The following is a 16,230-nucleotide window of genomic DNA, read 5'->3' on the forward strand; positions in this document are numbered from 1 at the left end:
TATGGGTGCACCTTCAATGGTCTACATGTAACTAAAGATGTAGTCATATGTGTTGGCATTGATGTCAACATGGGTTTAGTACTATTGTCATGTCATTGATGTAAAATTGACAATGTTAGCATTCATGGTTTGTGGACATATATTTAGATATTGTTTAGATACAAAAGAGTTTGATTGGTGCAATGATGTTGATCCATGCAGAGGTGGTTTGCCAACTAAGTCTCCAAGTCTATGATGCTTGAGGTGTTTCCATTCAGATGTCCTTAATGCTCCCGAGTTGTGGATTGGAATATTCATGAGGTCTAGAGGTTTTCATGATGTATCAAGTTTCCTTGTATAGCTAAGCTACATGCTTGATGCCACTTGATACAGTTTCTACACTCATGAGTTGGTTCCTACACTTAGTAAGACTATATATCACATGAGCTCAACAGGAGGTTGTAGAGTTGGTTTTGATACTTTTCATGGCTTGGAAAATATTTACAAATGTTAGAGATGTTGATCAAGAAGTTTGGGAAGGTTTTGAGCTAATGAAGTTTGTACCTTTCTATCCTTTTCCCTAACCACATGGAAAATGGCTAATGCATGCAGTTGGAAGGCTTCAACCAAAATTTTGCAGAATTATGCAGGTGGTTGCAACTGAGATTCAACAATTTTGTGGGTGCGATTGTGACTGAAAGTCAAAAAATCTTTGGATTCCTCACGCACCTCGTGTAACTTAAATTCTTCTATGATGGTTTTGTTTAGGTTTTTTTCATGGAAGCTTTTAATTGACTAAATCTACAAGCTAGAATAAATTTGGAGGTGTGCATGCTTTAATGGAGGGAGTAGTGGAGATGATAAATTGATATGTTTAAATAGAAGAGAAAGAGACCATTCTAGTGTTAGATAGTATTCCCAGTGACATGTAGAGGTAATGTAGAAGCTACAGGTCGAGCTCCTAGACGGCATAAATTTACAAAAGCATATAGCAAATATCATGGAATGAGGAAAACTGGGTGCACTCGGGAAGATGCAGGAAGCTCCAATTTGTATGCCATACTACCAATATTTTGAAACACCTTGTATGGACCATAATACTCTGGTGATAATTTATTATCAGTCTTAGCTTGCTTGAGGGACATTTGTTTATATGGATGTAGTCATAGAAATACCGAGTCACCTACATCAAAACTTCTTTCGCTGCAATGTTGATTTGCCTGTTGTTTCATTCTATTCTGCACCAAAGTGAGGTTATCTTTTAAGAGTTGAAGAACTTGTTGTTGATGCTCGATGTGATCTTCCACTTCTTAAACCTTAGAATTTTCTCTTAAAGATGATGTGATGGACGGTGGATGATATCCATAAAGTGCCATAAATGGGGTCATTTTTGCTGCAGTATGGAAGGAAGTGTTATACCACCATTCAGCTAGAGGCAACCACTTGACCTATTGTGAATGTTTATCAGTTATAATGAAACGAAAATATCCTTCCAAAAATTTGTTCACTATCTCATTTTTCCCATCAGATTGAGGATAATAAGATGAGCTATTAGATAATTGAGTACCCAAACAAGAAAATAATTTTGTCCAAAAATTTCCTGTGAATTCATCAAACCTTGAAATGTAGAAGGTGCATTGGTAAGGCCAAAAGGCATGACCAAGAATTCATAATGACCCTCATGAGTTCTAAATGTTGTTTTCGGAATGTCTTCAGTCTTCATTCTGATTTGATGATATCTTAAACAATGATCCAACTTGGTGAAGTAAATTGCTCCATGTAATTCATCCAATAATTAATCAATGACTGGAATGGGAAATTTATCTTTAATAGTGAGCTTGTTGAGCTCCCTATAATCCAGAAAAATGCGCCATGATCCATCCTTCTTGTGGACCAATACTACTGGAGCAGAGAAATAACTTTGAGTAGTTTCAATTATGCTAGCCTCTAGCATTTCTGCAACCACACAATCAATTTCACTCTTTTGGGCATAGGGATATCGGTAAGGCTTATATTTGGTGGAACACTTCCTAGAATCAAATGAATAGCATTGTCATGATCATGAATAGGTGGGAGGCCTTTGGGAGTCTCAAGTGCCTTGGAATGATTGTCCAAGAATTTTTGGAGATCTGGAAAAATAGATGATTTCGATGTGGGAACCTCTAGTGAACATAATTGTGCAATTATGCCTCGTTGTTCTCTCTTTAGAATATTTTTCATGCCATTAGAGTTGATTATCTTTCTCAGTTTCCCTAGAATACCCCTTTATTCAACTTCCTTTCCTTCCCAAAAAAATTTCAAGAAAAATTCTTGAAAATTAAAATCTATTGTACCCAAAGGTTGTAGCCATTGGACTCCTACTACAACATCAGCACCTCCCATTTGAATGGAAAGCACTAGACTATTCAATTCATATTCTCCCATGGATAACTTGATAGTATGGCACTTTCCAGTGCTATTTATGGTTCCTCCATTTGCAACCATCACTTGACACTCTAGTGTTGGATATAGGAAGCAATTCAATTCCTTAGCTATCTTATAATGAACAAAATTATGGGTACTACCTAAATAAATCAACACTATTACCTTTTCCTTCTTGCTATGTCCTTCTATATTGAGAGTTTGAGGAGTGGTAATTCCTGCCAATGCATTACAAGATATGGACGGATTCATTTCTTCTTTCTCTAGGGTTGATTCTTGGTGTATATCCTCTTCTTTTGATGTTTCTTGTTCCTTTTCTTCCTCCTCTTCACAATCTATGTAAAATAATTTCTTCTCAGCACATTTATGACCTTTAGTGTATTTTCTATCTCAACTATAACAAATCCCTTTTTCTCTTTTTTCTTCCAATTGTTGTGATGTCAACCTTATAGGTTGTGGAAAGCTAGGGGCAGCAACACTTCCATATTTATAGTTGTGAGTGGTAGGCTTCCTTGTTTCCATAATTTTGCTTTCAATTTTTCTTGCCAACCTAAATGCCTTTTCCAATTAATCCGGTTCCCAAAGGCAAACCTCATGTTGGATGTTATCCTTTAAGGTCCCTATGAACACATCAACCCTATGCTCCTCTGGAATATCATTTACCCTTATATTCAATTTTTGGAAGTCAATGTGCTCCACCTTTGAACCCTTTTGTTTAAGATTTATCAATTGACTAAAGAAGGTTTTTCTCTTTGTATCCTCATAATGTGCCATCACGTCCTCTATAAAAATTGACCAAGTGACAATTGTTTTACAAGAGAAAAGCCATTAATAACATACAAACTAATTGGGTTCCAAATATAAAGTTGTAATGCGTACCTTTTGTGTGTTTTAGACATTATGGAGATTGAAATATTGCTCCATTTGTAGTATCCATGTTACAAAATCCTTGCCATCAAACTTCTTCATATTGATCTTTGGAACATGGTGGGTCTTTGATCTGATGTTAGAGTCTATGAAATCATGATTAACATTTATTTTTTTCTCATCATGAGTTTCATCTAATACCTTTTCGCCATTAGGAAGCATTTCTTGTAGCAACCTTGTCAAACCTTCCTTGAAACCTTTCATGTCTGCTTTTAAACCATTCTTAAAATCTTCCATATTATCTTTCGTGTCATCCATATTAGCTTTCATGCCATTCTTCAATCCTTCCATGTCTGATTTTAAGCTATTCTTCAAACCATCCATCTTAGCTTACATTTCATTTTTGGTTACTCTTTGTGAGAGTGAAAATTATTCCACTTGGTCTTGTAATTTTGATATATCATGTTGCATTTCTTCCTTCCATGTCTGATTTTAAGCTATTCTTCAAACCATCCATCTTAGCTTACATTTCATTTGGTTACTCTTTGTGAGAGCGAAAATTATTGCACTTGGTCTCGTAATTTTGATATATCATGTTGCATTTCTTCTTATTCTTCATTTGTCATAGTAGAAATTTCGGGTTTCTTACTAGTTGTTTCCATTTTATTTCTTCCGGGCCTCAATTAATGAGTATTCTACTTCACTATTCCCTTTGAATCACATCAAATTATTTTTTTAGACAAAATGTATGAAAATTTAAAAAACATACACACTTTTCTCTTCTTTGTTGGAGCTCAATATTGAATTGGTTGTATCTCTGTAATGGAGGATCTCCAAGGTATAAAATTTAGTCTTGTTGTAGCCCTCTGAGTCCTCTTTCCAACCCCATATGTCTTATCATGATTGGGTTCTCCAAGAAACCGTTATGTCCAATATCCCACAATGACCTGATTATAGACTCCTTCAAAAGAGAGAAATTGTATGACGTGCCCCGAGTCATTGTTTAACCCTTCGGACCTAAAATTGATAACCAACAAACTACAGTCCGTTCTATTTTTGTCACTTTTTACGACATTTGAATATGATCCTCAGAGAGAAAGTTATGACGATTGTCCCACGGTCACATGTTTGAGTTGGAATTCGGGAGCTGGCAAAAACCCTAACTTCCTTAGACCATATGTCTGCAAATATAGTGATACAAGATTTGCAATTCTGTCACAACGTTCATAAAGATTTCTTCTCAAATGGGTTTTGTTTTAAGCTTCTGAAGCTTTGCAGAAAAAATATTATGGCAAACATTCCATGAGGACCTATTTGAAGCAGCGAAACCTTAGAATCCAAAGCTCTGATACCAAATGTTATGCAACCAACTCACAAAATGAGAGAAAAGATAGATCAACCACTTCAAAATCAACCTCTTTAAGGGGAAAACCTCATTTACATTACACAAATGAGTAATTATTGGATGATTCAACGACAAGACCTCCTTTCTATATATAGGATTCTAAGGGGTCATAATATAATCAGAGCTGACATAACAATAATAATGTAAGGGCACAACAATAACAATAGTGGGCTTTTATGGGCCACAATAATAACAATATGGGGACAACATGGCAAAAACAATAACAATAGGGGCTATAATGACAATACTAATGGGGGAATATACTACTATTATAGGGAGCTAACAATTTGTTTGCTTGGCTACAATATTATTTTATAATATTCATATTCCAACGACATCATTGCAACAAATCAAAGATATGAGTTGAAAGTTATTATGAGTCATCTCATGCTTACAAACCCTAACTAGAGATGTGGCGGGAGGAGAGGAATACATGCAGCTCAATTATTGCACATTAAAAAACATGTTGCCCCACATTGCTTTCCATGATTTTCTCTGATCAAGTTGCAATGCCTTGTAGAAACTGAATTCTTAATTGTCCTCGAATCACCTCTTCCACTTGCCTTTTTGACAGATTGTAATGCACAAAGGAAAAGTCAGAGCTGTCAAATACTTTCAGGCGAAGCATATCTGGAGGAATATCAAATCCTAACCCTTGGTTAAAAATTCAACGTGGGTCCATCCACGTGAGGGTGAAATAGGAATCCTTCGACTAATTAATAAATAATATTCACTAGGGTAATGTGATGCAGGTGATGTGTGATGTGAGATGTCAGGTCGCTATATATAGGTTTTAATAAAATTTATTTTCAAATTAAACATTTAAAATATTAATATTAAATTTGATGATTATTAATTATAGAAATTAATAAATGTAATAAAATAAGTGAAATCAAGTGATGGGAATAATTTAAGATTTTGTGATATTAGCAAATTTAAAATTAATAAATAATAATTAGATATAAAATTAATAGCAATAAATAGTAGGGTAGGGTGACGCAGGTGATGTGAGGTATCTATATAAATTAATAAATAAAATTAAGCTTAATTGCTAAAGATTAATGATTATTCACTATATAAATTAATATATTAAGGTGCGTGGGACAATGCGAAATAGCTTATGTGATTTTGGCTATATAAACTAATAAATGATAAATGAGGTTAGTAGGACAATACGAGGAAGGTGATGTATGTTATGTAGCATTTACTTAAATTAATCTTATTTATTAGATATCGTTTATTTATTAATATGTGTTAATGAATTGATGAGGTTAACTTAATTATTTGTCCTAGATGTTGTTAATATTGATTGTTATTAGTTGGGTTAATTTTTTAGATAGCATATACATAATACAAAAGTGTGTGTCAAGCCTACTGGAAGTTAAGTAATAAGTGACAAAAAAATCAATGTCAATTGTATAATATAATGGTGTGAATTAGCACATATAGAAATAAACATATACATTTTATTTGATGTTCATGCACATTTTGTGAATTTTGGTGTGAAGTTCATGAAACTTGTAATGTAATCACCACTATTTACGCTGTGGTCTATTGTCCATTTTGGTGGAATAATATCCTTAAAGTGAAAGTTGCATGTGTGTAGCAAAGTGTTGAAGAAAACATTAATGCAATGCCTAGGAATCTCCTTTGTGGTTTTCCAAGTACGATATGTACATGGGAGTGAAATTGCATGAAATGCATTATTGGGTATTGAATATTATGCATAGAATGTTGGCATACTAAAGTAGGGGAATTAAACTAGTGCCCTCCATCCAAGTCTCATTATGTGAAAGATGATAGTGGAAGGTATATTGGGTCATTAATAAAACCTCAACATTCCAATTACCATGTTCATTTGAAAACTTCTATTTACTCATGCAATTTGTTAGGAAAAAGCACAAGGAAGGGAGAGAGGAAGAGTAGGGTAGAGAGAGAGGGTTTTTGGGGAGAATAGAGGGATAGAGTTAGAAGTGAGCGAGAGTAAGGGGCACGAGGGTGTTATTTCCTAAAAATGGCTATGCAACTACATAGATGATCAATGGAAGACATCATCAATTAAGTATAACAAAGGTTATGTAGGCTTTCTAATCAACAACCTAAAAACAATTGACTAGAAAATATAAATTAGGTTTTATTTATCCATGCAAAATCATGAGTCAAGATTTACACAAATCCATGTTCATATGCCTTTGGTAGTTACACAAATATGTAAAAAGTGGCCTTTCATCAAAGAATGACAAAAGGAAATATTAATATCATATCATAATTAAAGTACTAATATCACACGGGTACCCTCCACCTCCCACACACTTGAGAGAGATTACTTGGGGCCTCCAAAGTACTTCTCATGTCCTCCAAGCATTATCAACATAAAATGGCATCCAAACTCAGTGATGAACCAACGCCCATGACAATGATCTGGGAAAAAGTTACAAATAAGACCCTTAAGATACTCATTTCATGAAGAGGGAGAGTGCAAAGTCATGTTACCAAAATCAATTTTAGTTTTTTTATCACAAGTTCTCAAATATTGATAGAATTTTCCTTTTAACCTTTAAAAATCCATAATTAGAGTTCTTATCCACTTTTGGGAGAGAGATCTTGCAAAGGGAATGGAAGGATAACCTTCCATTGGAGACTAGAAAAGAGCGCCATAAGCCTCACATCCTCCATTGTGTCTCTTAGTAGACCAATTTTCTTCAACCATTTGGAATATAGAGTCATTGCTTCCCATAATCCACCTTGTTTCTTATTTTTGTAAATTGTTGATTTACTTATCCTTAAGAATATATGAAACATAAATAATGTTTCATTTTGTTTATCTCCAGTCTAACTATTTTTGTGGGTTTATGTAGGCAACAACAACCTCTCAAATTTAGTTGAATTTGAATTAACTATTCAATAAAATCCACACCACATATTGATGACTCCAATGTTCTCTATCCTACCTCTATTCTTTGTAGGACTACCCTTTATTTCCAAATTTCATTCAATCATTTATTAAAGACCTCTTCCAAAACCTAAGTCCCTTTAGTTGGTTCTTTGTTTATCGCATTTGTGTATATTCCCTATGCAAATAAACCACGTGGACATTGAAGAAATAGACATGTGTCTAGTGTAAATACTATTTGCGCAATTGGAACAAATGTTTAATTTCCTATCACCGACTCACAAAGATAAACTTTTGTAAAATTTTCCACATATTTGGTGGTTTTTTCATTATTGTTTAGAAGTTTTCAGCACACAGTTTTCACCTTCATTAGTTTTTTGGCGCAAGGTGGTTTTGTCCATGGTGTTGTAGCTTTGATTAAGGGACTACGGTTTCGTTTTAATATAGTCTAAATGGAATGGGAGTTTACAGATGTTGTGGTATCTACATATTGTATTATAATACTATAAAGATGAATATATTGAAAACTGTTTTTATTTTCTAAGGTAAGATCACATATTTTAATTATGCACATGACTTTGTTTTGCAAATGACAATATCACATATATTTTTGGTATGTGTTATATTCTCTAACTAACTACCTCCATATGTTTTACACCATGTTGGGTGAAGTGGGGAGGTGGTAGACCTCATGAAAAAATTTAGGGGCTAATATTCGAAAGTGGGCTAATTTTCCATGATTTTTCCAAAAAAGGATTTGCCAATTTCCAATTTTTTATAAAAATTATTTGCCCAAATTTTATAATACAAAATTAGTTTACCTTAAAAATCACCAACATTATATAGAAAGTATATATAAAATCCTTAAAAAATTGAATAATTTTACAAATACATCAATAAACATTTTATAGTTTGCATATTAGGGACTAGTGATATTTGCCAATGTTTTAGACTTCAAGATAATTTTCCATGCTTAAAATTTTCCTTGGTAGCCCTCTCTGTTTGAAAGGGTTGAAAGGCGATGGAAGCCCCCTACATAAGGGTTCAAGGGTAGTGCTCTTGAAACAAATATGTGTGGCTTTTGTTTCATTTTTTAGTAGGCTTTGAAACATGGTTTTCACTTTGGGTAGTTTTGTGGTGCATGGTGGCTTTGTCAATGGTTTTGTAGTTTCGATTAAGGTACTATGGTTATATTTTAATATAGGGTAAATGGATTGGTAGTTTACAAATGTCACAAGATAGACATATTGTATTGTAATACTATAAAGATGAATACAATGAGAAATATTTTTGGTTTTCTAGGGTAGGATCTCTATGTGAATGTGTGTATGTAACATTTTTTCTTTTCTATTTCATTGGTCATTTGTTTGCAACAATTAATTATATAGGGTTAAACCCTACATTTGATGTCAGCGCAGTTTGGCTTCAAGGGGACACTTTTGTGGCTAAGGGGTCTTGCTTGGGTTTGTGGTAGGCACTGTTACAGTGGGAGACCTATGTAATTGATTACTTTGGTAAAAGGAAATATGAGTATTTCAAAGTTAGAGATTGAGAAATTAAATGGGTATATTTTTAATCTATGAAAACTCAAATTGGAAGATTTGTTGGTGGACAAAGATCAACTGTTTTGTGGATTTAGGTACTGCACTAACAAGGATGTCGACAAAATTTTGGAGCAAGTTGGATAGAATGATAAAGTGTACAATACAATTATGGCTCGTGAATTCAGTATAACTGAATGTTTAAGGAGAACCTATATCGAATCCATTATTGAACAAGTTAGGGACTTTATTCCAATTTAATTCCTTGGTGAACGATTTTTTTCAATGGAAAATCCCATATAACCTTAGGATGAGGCACGAAAACTTGGTGATAAAGCATATAAATGCCTTCAATATTGTGGTAATTCAACTATTATATATTGATATTAATATTTGAGATGAAGATAAGTATACCGATTTGTTTTCTTCTTTATTAGACTCCTCGGATTGTTTGGTTGTTTCCATAGGTACTAATGCTTAAGTTTCAATGATATAATCTCATCCTTGTTATTGGAGGAGATGAGATAAAAACACACAGAATGTCAGAAGAAGGATTCCTTTTATTTGTGGTTTTTAATTACCTTTCAGTTGCCTTAGAGAGACAACCAAAAGACTATTCATTTAATTGTTGACCCATGGTTTGTAAGGGAACTTGAAAATTGTCATGCACAATATATCCTAGCAAAATCATGTATGTTTCTTGAAGTTGTAATAACTAAATGATTGTCACAGTTCAAGATAGATGTTTTTTCAAGTCATCTAGCAATCTAAATCACACCTTCAATCCTTCAAGACAATCCACACTTGTAAGAATATATATCACACTGTTTAATCTATGTTGGAGAAAAGTAAATTACAGGAAAGTAAATCAACTTGTGCGAAAAATAAATCACACCCATGTCCAATGATGAGTTTCTCAAGTGTCAAGAATAACCTTGATTGTTGTAACGGATATGTAAAATGGAAATGCATTTAATAAATAAATCATTAACTCACACTTTCTAGAAAGAAAATTGAAACAGTAACCCAAATGCATACATTAACTAATCCAAACTATTTAAGAAAGCATAATTTTTAAGATTTTGGAAATAGAGCAATGTTAGAGCTATATTAAAGTTACAACGAAAAATCTAACTAAGATGATGCTATAATTCCTTAACAAATACATGAATAAAGATTGAAGTTGTAGAAATTAGCAATTTATTAGAATTACAACCATACCAAAAATAAAATACATATATAAATAAATAGAAATATAAATTTTAACTATAACTATGTTATGGATATAAACCATACTTGACTAAAGAAGGGGGCCTTCTTCCTTAGAAAGGGCACTAGTTAGAAAAGTGATAAAATGTGAATCCTCAAGAAATCATTAAACAAATAGGGAAAATGCATTGCAAATTGTAAAAAACAAAATCTGCAAATTATGATTACAAACTACCAGCTTGGAACTTACAAATTCTCTCTCTCCTCTCTCAAATAAAGTGAGATACTTTATTAGAGAAATATTTTTTCTTAAATAAACCAAACATATAGATGGACCGCCATGAAAATCAAATTCTTCATCTTGATACATCATTAATCCTATTACATCCATTAAAGGGTTATGATTTTAATCCTATTACATCCATGAAAGGATTATGATTTTAGATACAATGATGAAAATAATGAAAACAAATTAGTTTCATTTTCTTTAATTACTTTGTCCTAATGATGGATATATGCTTTCATTACATTACAACAATAATGGATATATGCATGCATGTGAGTAAAGAGGAATCCTCTGGTTGGCACGTTGTTAACTCTGTACTGCGGAAGATGAGGAATAGGAATCTCCCTTTGCTGTGGAAGAGAAATCCGTCAAGTCGAAAGGAAACATGAAATTTGTTGTGGTAAAGGAATTTGGTTTAGAAAGTATTTCGACGGCCTCGCTCATGGAAGGTCTCACATCCTTTTCATACTCAATGCAAAGAACTGTTGTTTTCAAGAATCTCTCCACCTCTTCTGAATCAAAATTTCCATGCAATTTGGGATCCACTACTTCCTCAATCCCTCTCCCTTTCCTCATCATTGCAGACACCCATTGCACCAAATGTCCATAATTTTGGACTGCTGAATTGGATAACGAACTAGAGGGATAGAGATAGAGCGGGTCATTATGTGTGTGTGTGTGTGTGTGTGTGTGTGTGTGAGAGAGAGAGAGAGAGAGAGAGTGTGTAAGGGTGTACGAGGGTGTTATTTCCTAAAAATTTCTCATGCAACCACATAGGTTATCAATGGAACACATCATTAATTAAGTAGAACAATGGTTATGCAACCTTTCTAATAAACAACCTAAAAATAATTGACTAAACAATATAAATTCAGTTTTACTAACCCATGCAAAATGATCAGTCTAGATTTACACAGATCCATGTTCGTAAGCCTTCGGTAGCTATGCATATATGCAAAAAGTAACCTTCTATCAAATAATTACACAAGGAAAGATTAACATCATATCATAATTAAAGTACTAAGATTGCATGGCTACCCTCCACCTCCCACAGACTTGAGAGAGATGACTTGGGTCCCCCAAAGTACTCCTCATGTCCTCCAAGCATGATCGTCACAAAATGGCATCCAAACTCATTCGATGAACCAACAACCATGACGATGATCTAGGAAAAAGTTACAAATAGGACCCTTAAGATAGTCATTTCATGAAGAGAAAGAGTGTAAGGTAATGTTCCCAAAATCAATTTCATTTTTTTCATCACAAGTTCTCAAATATTGATAGCATTTTCGTTGTAACCTTTGAGCATCCATCATCAAGTTGTTCAACACTTTTGGGAGAGAGATATTGCAAATGGAATGGAAGGATAACCTTCCATTAGAGACTAGCAAAGAGCTTCATAACCCTCATATCCTCCATTGTGTCTCTTAGTAGACAAAATTTCTTCAACGATTTGGAAGATAGAGTCATTGCTTCCCTTAATCCACCTTGTTTCTTGTTTTTGTTAATTGTTGATTTACTTATCCATTTAAGAATATGCGCAACATTATTTATGTTTTATTTTGTTTATCTCTAGTCTAACTATTTTTGTGGTTTTATGTAGGTAACAACAACCTCTCAAATTTAGTGGAATTTGATTTAAGGCTTCAATAAAATCCACACCACATATTGATGACTCCAATGTTCTTTATCCTACCTTTATTATTTGTAGGACTACTCTTTATGTCCAAATTTCATTCAATCATTTATCAAAGACCTCTTCCAACACATAAGTGTCTTTAGTTGGATCTTTGTTTATCACATTTGTGTATATGCATTACGCAAACAAACTATGTGGATGTTGAAGAAATAGACATGTGGATCTTGTAGTTACTATTTGCACAATTGGAACAAATGTGTGGTTTCCTATCACTGACTCATAAAGATCAACTTTTGTAATGTTTTCCAAATATTTGATGGTTTTTGCATTATTGTTTACAAATTTTCAGCAAATGGTTTTCACCTTGAGCAATTTTTTGGTGTAAGGTGGTTTTTTCCATGGTGTTGTAGTTTCAATTAAGGTACTATGGTTATATTTTAATATAGCATAAATGGATTGGTAGTTTACATATGTCACAGGATATACATATTGTATTGTAATACTATAAAGATGAATACATTGAAAAATACTTTTAGTTTTGTAAGGTCGGATCTCAATGTGAATGTGTGTATGTGCCATTTTGTTTTCTATTTTATTCATCATTTGTTTGTAACAATTAATTATATATGATTAAACCCTAAATTTCATGTCATAGCGGTTTGGCTTCAAGGGGACACTTTTGTGGCTAACCGGTCTTACTTGGGTTTATGGTAGACCCTGTTACAATGGGAGATCTATGTAACTGATTATTGTGGTAAAAGGAAATGGGAGTAGTTCAAAGATAGAGATTGAGAAATTCAATGGGTTGATTTTTAATCTATGAAAACTCAAAATGGAAGATCTGTTGGTGGACAAAGATTAGTTGTTTTTGTGGATTTAGGTAGTGCACTAGCATGGATGTCGACACAATATTGGACCAAGTTGGATAGAAAGATAAAGTACACAATACAATTATGCCTCTCGAATTCAGTATTAGTGAATGTTTAAGGAGAAGCTAAAACAAAGCCATTATGGAACAAGTTAGGGACTTTATTCCAGTTGAATTCCTTGGTGAACAAATTTTGCAATGGAAAATCCCATATAACCTTAGGATGAAGAATGCAAACTTAGTGATAAAGCATATAAATGCCTTCCATATTGTGGTAATTCAACTATTATATATTGATATTAAGATTTCATATGAAGATAAGTGTATCGATTTGTTTTGTTCTTTATTAGACTCATGGGATTGTTTTCTTGTTTCCATAGGTGCTAATTGATGGGACCAACCCTGAACACCTACGACTTATAATTAATTGTTGATTGTATTGTTGATTGCTTTGTGGTTGGTTGACTTTATGGCGCGGTACTGTGGTTTGATTGATTTGAGGACAAGTGTCCTAGTCTTGGGGCTCGCTCCTCCCGCCTCTTATTGTACCCAAGAAACCCTAGCTCGGCTCATTCCACTGTTGCTCTGGTCTTCTGTTGTGCCGTCGAGGTGAGTGTTTCCACTTTGTCTCAGGTTGTTGCTCCTGAGGGTTTTGTTTTGCACCCTATTATGAAGTTTCGGGACCCCTGGTCTCAGTCATGGGTTTCTGTTTATTCGACTCTGGTTATGGTCTTGGGTCCTTGTTGTTCTCTGGTTTCGATTATGCTACTGGTTTTCAGATGTCTGCCTTGTTGTTTGACTGTAAATTTGGTTTTTTTCTGTAGGTCATGGTTGTAGGGTGGCTCGGCTCTCGACTCTCATTCGACATTCCACCAGAGGTGAGTTCTCCTTCTTTGCTTTGCGTTTCTGCCTCGTTTTCTTTTGTCACTGACTGTTCTTACTCCTTGTGAGCAGTGGCCACTCTGCGACTGTGACCTTGGTCCGCGGCTTCCTTCCTCGTTTGCACGGGCTCGGCTCCTTCGGTAAGTCTCTCCTTAAACCCTTGCCTCTACTTTCAGTTCTTTGTTTTTGTGGCTCTGTTTACTGGGTTCTAATGACCCTGCTTGTTGGCCACGCAGGTATACAGCTAGGCTCTCCGTTCACTAGTCTCGTGCCCTGACACTTGCACTTGTATCGGGTAGGGTTGCTCCTTGTTTTGCCTCTGTCTATCTGTCCGAAGCGTTCTCTGTTGGCAGTCTTCTCTGAGTCTATTGTTGGGGGTTTGGCTTCGGCCTCACTGTGTCTTGGCCTGTGTATTTATGCCTCCAGCTATTTAACTTATGAATTGTAATTATATCGGTCCTATGGTGACCTCGTGGTTGTATTTTGGCGTTGTTACTGGAGGAACTCTGTTTTCATGGCTTGTCTGTATTTGGTGACTGTATAGTGGACTGTAACTATTCAATATCTATATATATACACAGTGATTTCTTTTTGTTAATTAAATAGCAAAGGAGAATGATATGAGTTCTATTGGTACCTGTAACTATTTGCTTATTCCTTCGACAATGATTTACTTGATTCTTCTGCAAGCTCACTCCGTTGTTTTGCTGAACTTGTCCATGTACTCTTTTTGCTCCTGTGTTAGTTATTCATTCTCTGTCTTTGTTATAAAATGGTTAAATGATCTTTGTTAAGTTAGAAAGAAAATACTTAGGCTGCAATATATGGATTCACACTTTCTTTTTTTTTTTCTCAGAATGATTTCATGCTGGTTTCTATTCAATCCTATGATGATCATTACAGTAGTTGTTTCCTTTTTTTTGTATAGATCACTATATAGTTATTGAACTATCAGTAGTTACATTTAGTTATTCCTTGATAACTGATAACTGTTCTTTCTTGACTGTATTCAAAAAAGTAACTTTTAAACAAAAATAAAAAGAATGTAAACAAAAACAAATAGTGGGCTGAGACGACCTCAAACTTAACATAAGGTCCTAAATGCCGTCACTAGAAATTTAAATGAAAAAAAAAAACAACTAACTGAAACTCATTCTGTTTGCAAAGACAAACACTCTAGCCATGACCTCCCTTAGTTGGATGCTCCTGCATCACTAATGCTTAATTTTCAATGATATAGTTTGATCCTTGTTATTAGAGGAGATGAGATCGAAAAGCATGGAATGTCACAACAGGGATTCCTTTTATTTGTGGCTTTTAATTACCTTTGAAATGCTAGCTTAGAGAGACAACCAAAATACTATTCATTTAATTGTTGAGACATGGTTTGTAAGGGAGCTTGCAAATTGTCATGCACAATATATGCTAGTACAATCGTGTATGTTTCTTGAAGTTGTAATAACTAAATGATTGTCACAGTTCAAAATAGATGTCTTTTCAAGTCATCTAGCAATACGCCTTCAATCTTTCAAGCCAATTTTGGAGAAAAGTAAATCAACTTGTAAGAAAAATAAATCGCACCAACATCCAAAAATGACTTTGTAAGTATCAAGAATGACCTTGATTGTTGTAAGTTATATGTAATTGCATGTGCAATGAAAAAACATTTAATAAAAATCTCATTAACTCACTTTCTTGAAAAAATTGAAACCAAAAACCAAATGTCTACATTAACTAATCCAAATTATTTAAGAAAGCATACTTTTTAAGATTATGGAAATATAGCATTGTTAAAGTTATATCAGAGTTACAGCAAAAACCCTAACTCACATGATGTTGTAATTCCTTAACAAAGACATGAATAAAGATAGAAGTTGTAAAAATTCTTAATTTATTAGAATTGCAACCATACGAAAAATAAAATATATAAATAAATGAATAGAAATAGAAATTTTAACTATAATTAAATTATAGATATAAATAATTAAATGGACTAAAAAAGGGGGTTTCCTCCTTAGAAGAGACCCTAGTTAGAAAAGTAATAAAATGTGAACCCTCAAGAAACCATTAATCAAAAGGGGAAATGCATTGCAAATTGCAAAAATAAAATCCTCAAATTCTGATTACAAACTAGCAGCTTGAAACTTACAAATTCTTTCTCTCCTCTCTCAAAGAAAGCGAGATATTTTATAAAAAATACTTTATTTCTGAAATAAACCAAACAGATAGATGGACAGCCA

The sequence above is a fragment of the Pinus tabuliformis genome, chromosome 3_1, assembly GCF_031772625.1.
Source record: "Pinus tabuliformis cultivar Carrire ecotype Pingquan chromosome 3_1, CPIR1, whole genome shotgun sequence".
NCBI classification, from domain to species: domain Eukaryota; kingdom Viridiplantae; phylum Streptophyta; class Pinopsida; order Pinales; family Pinaceae; genus Pinus; species Pinus tabuliformis.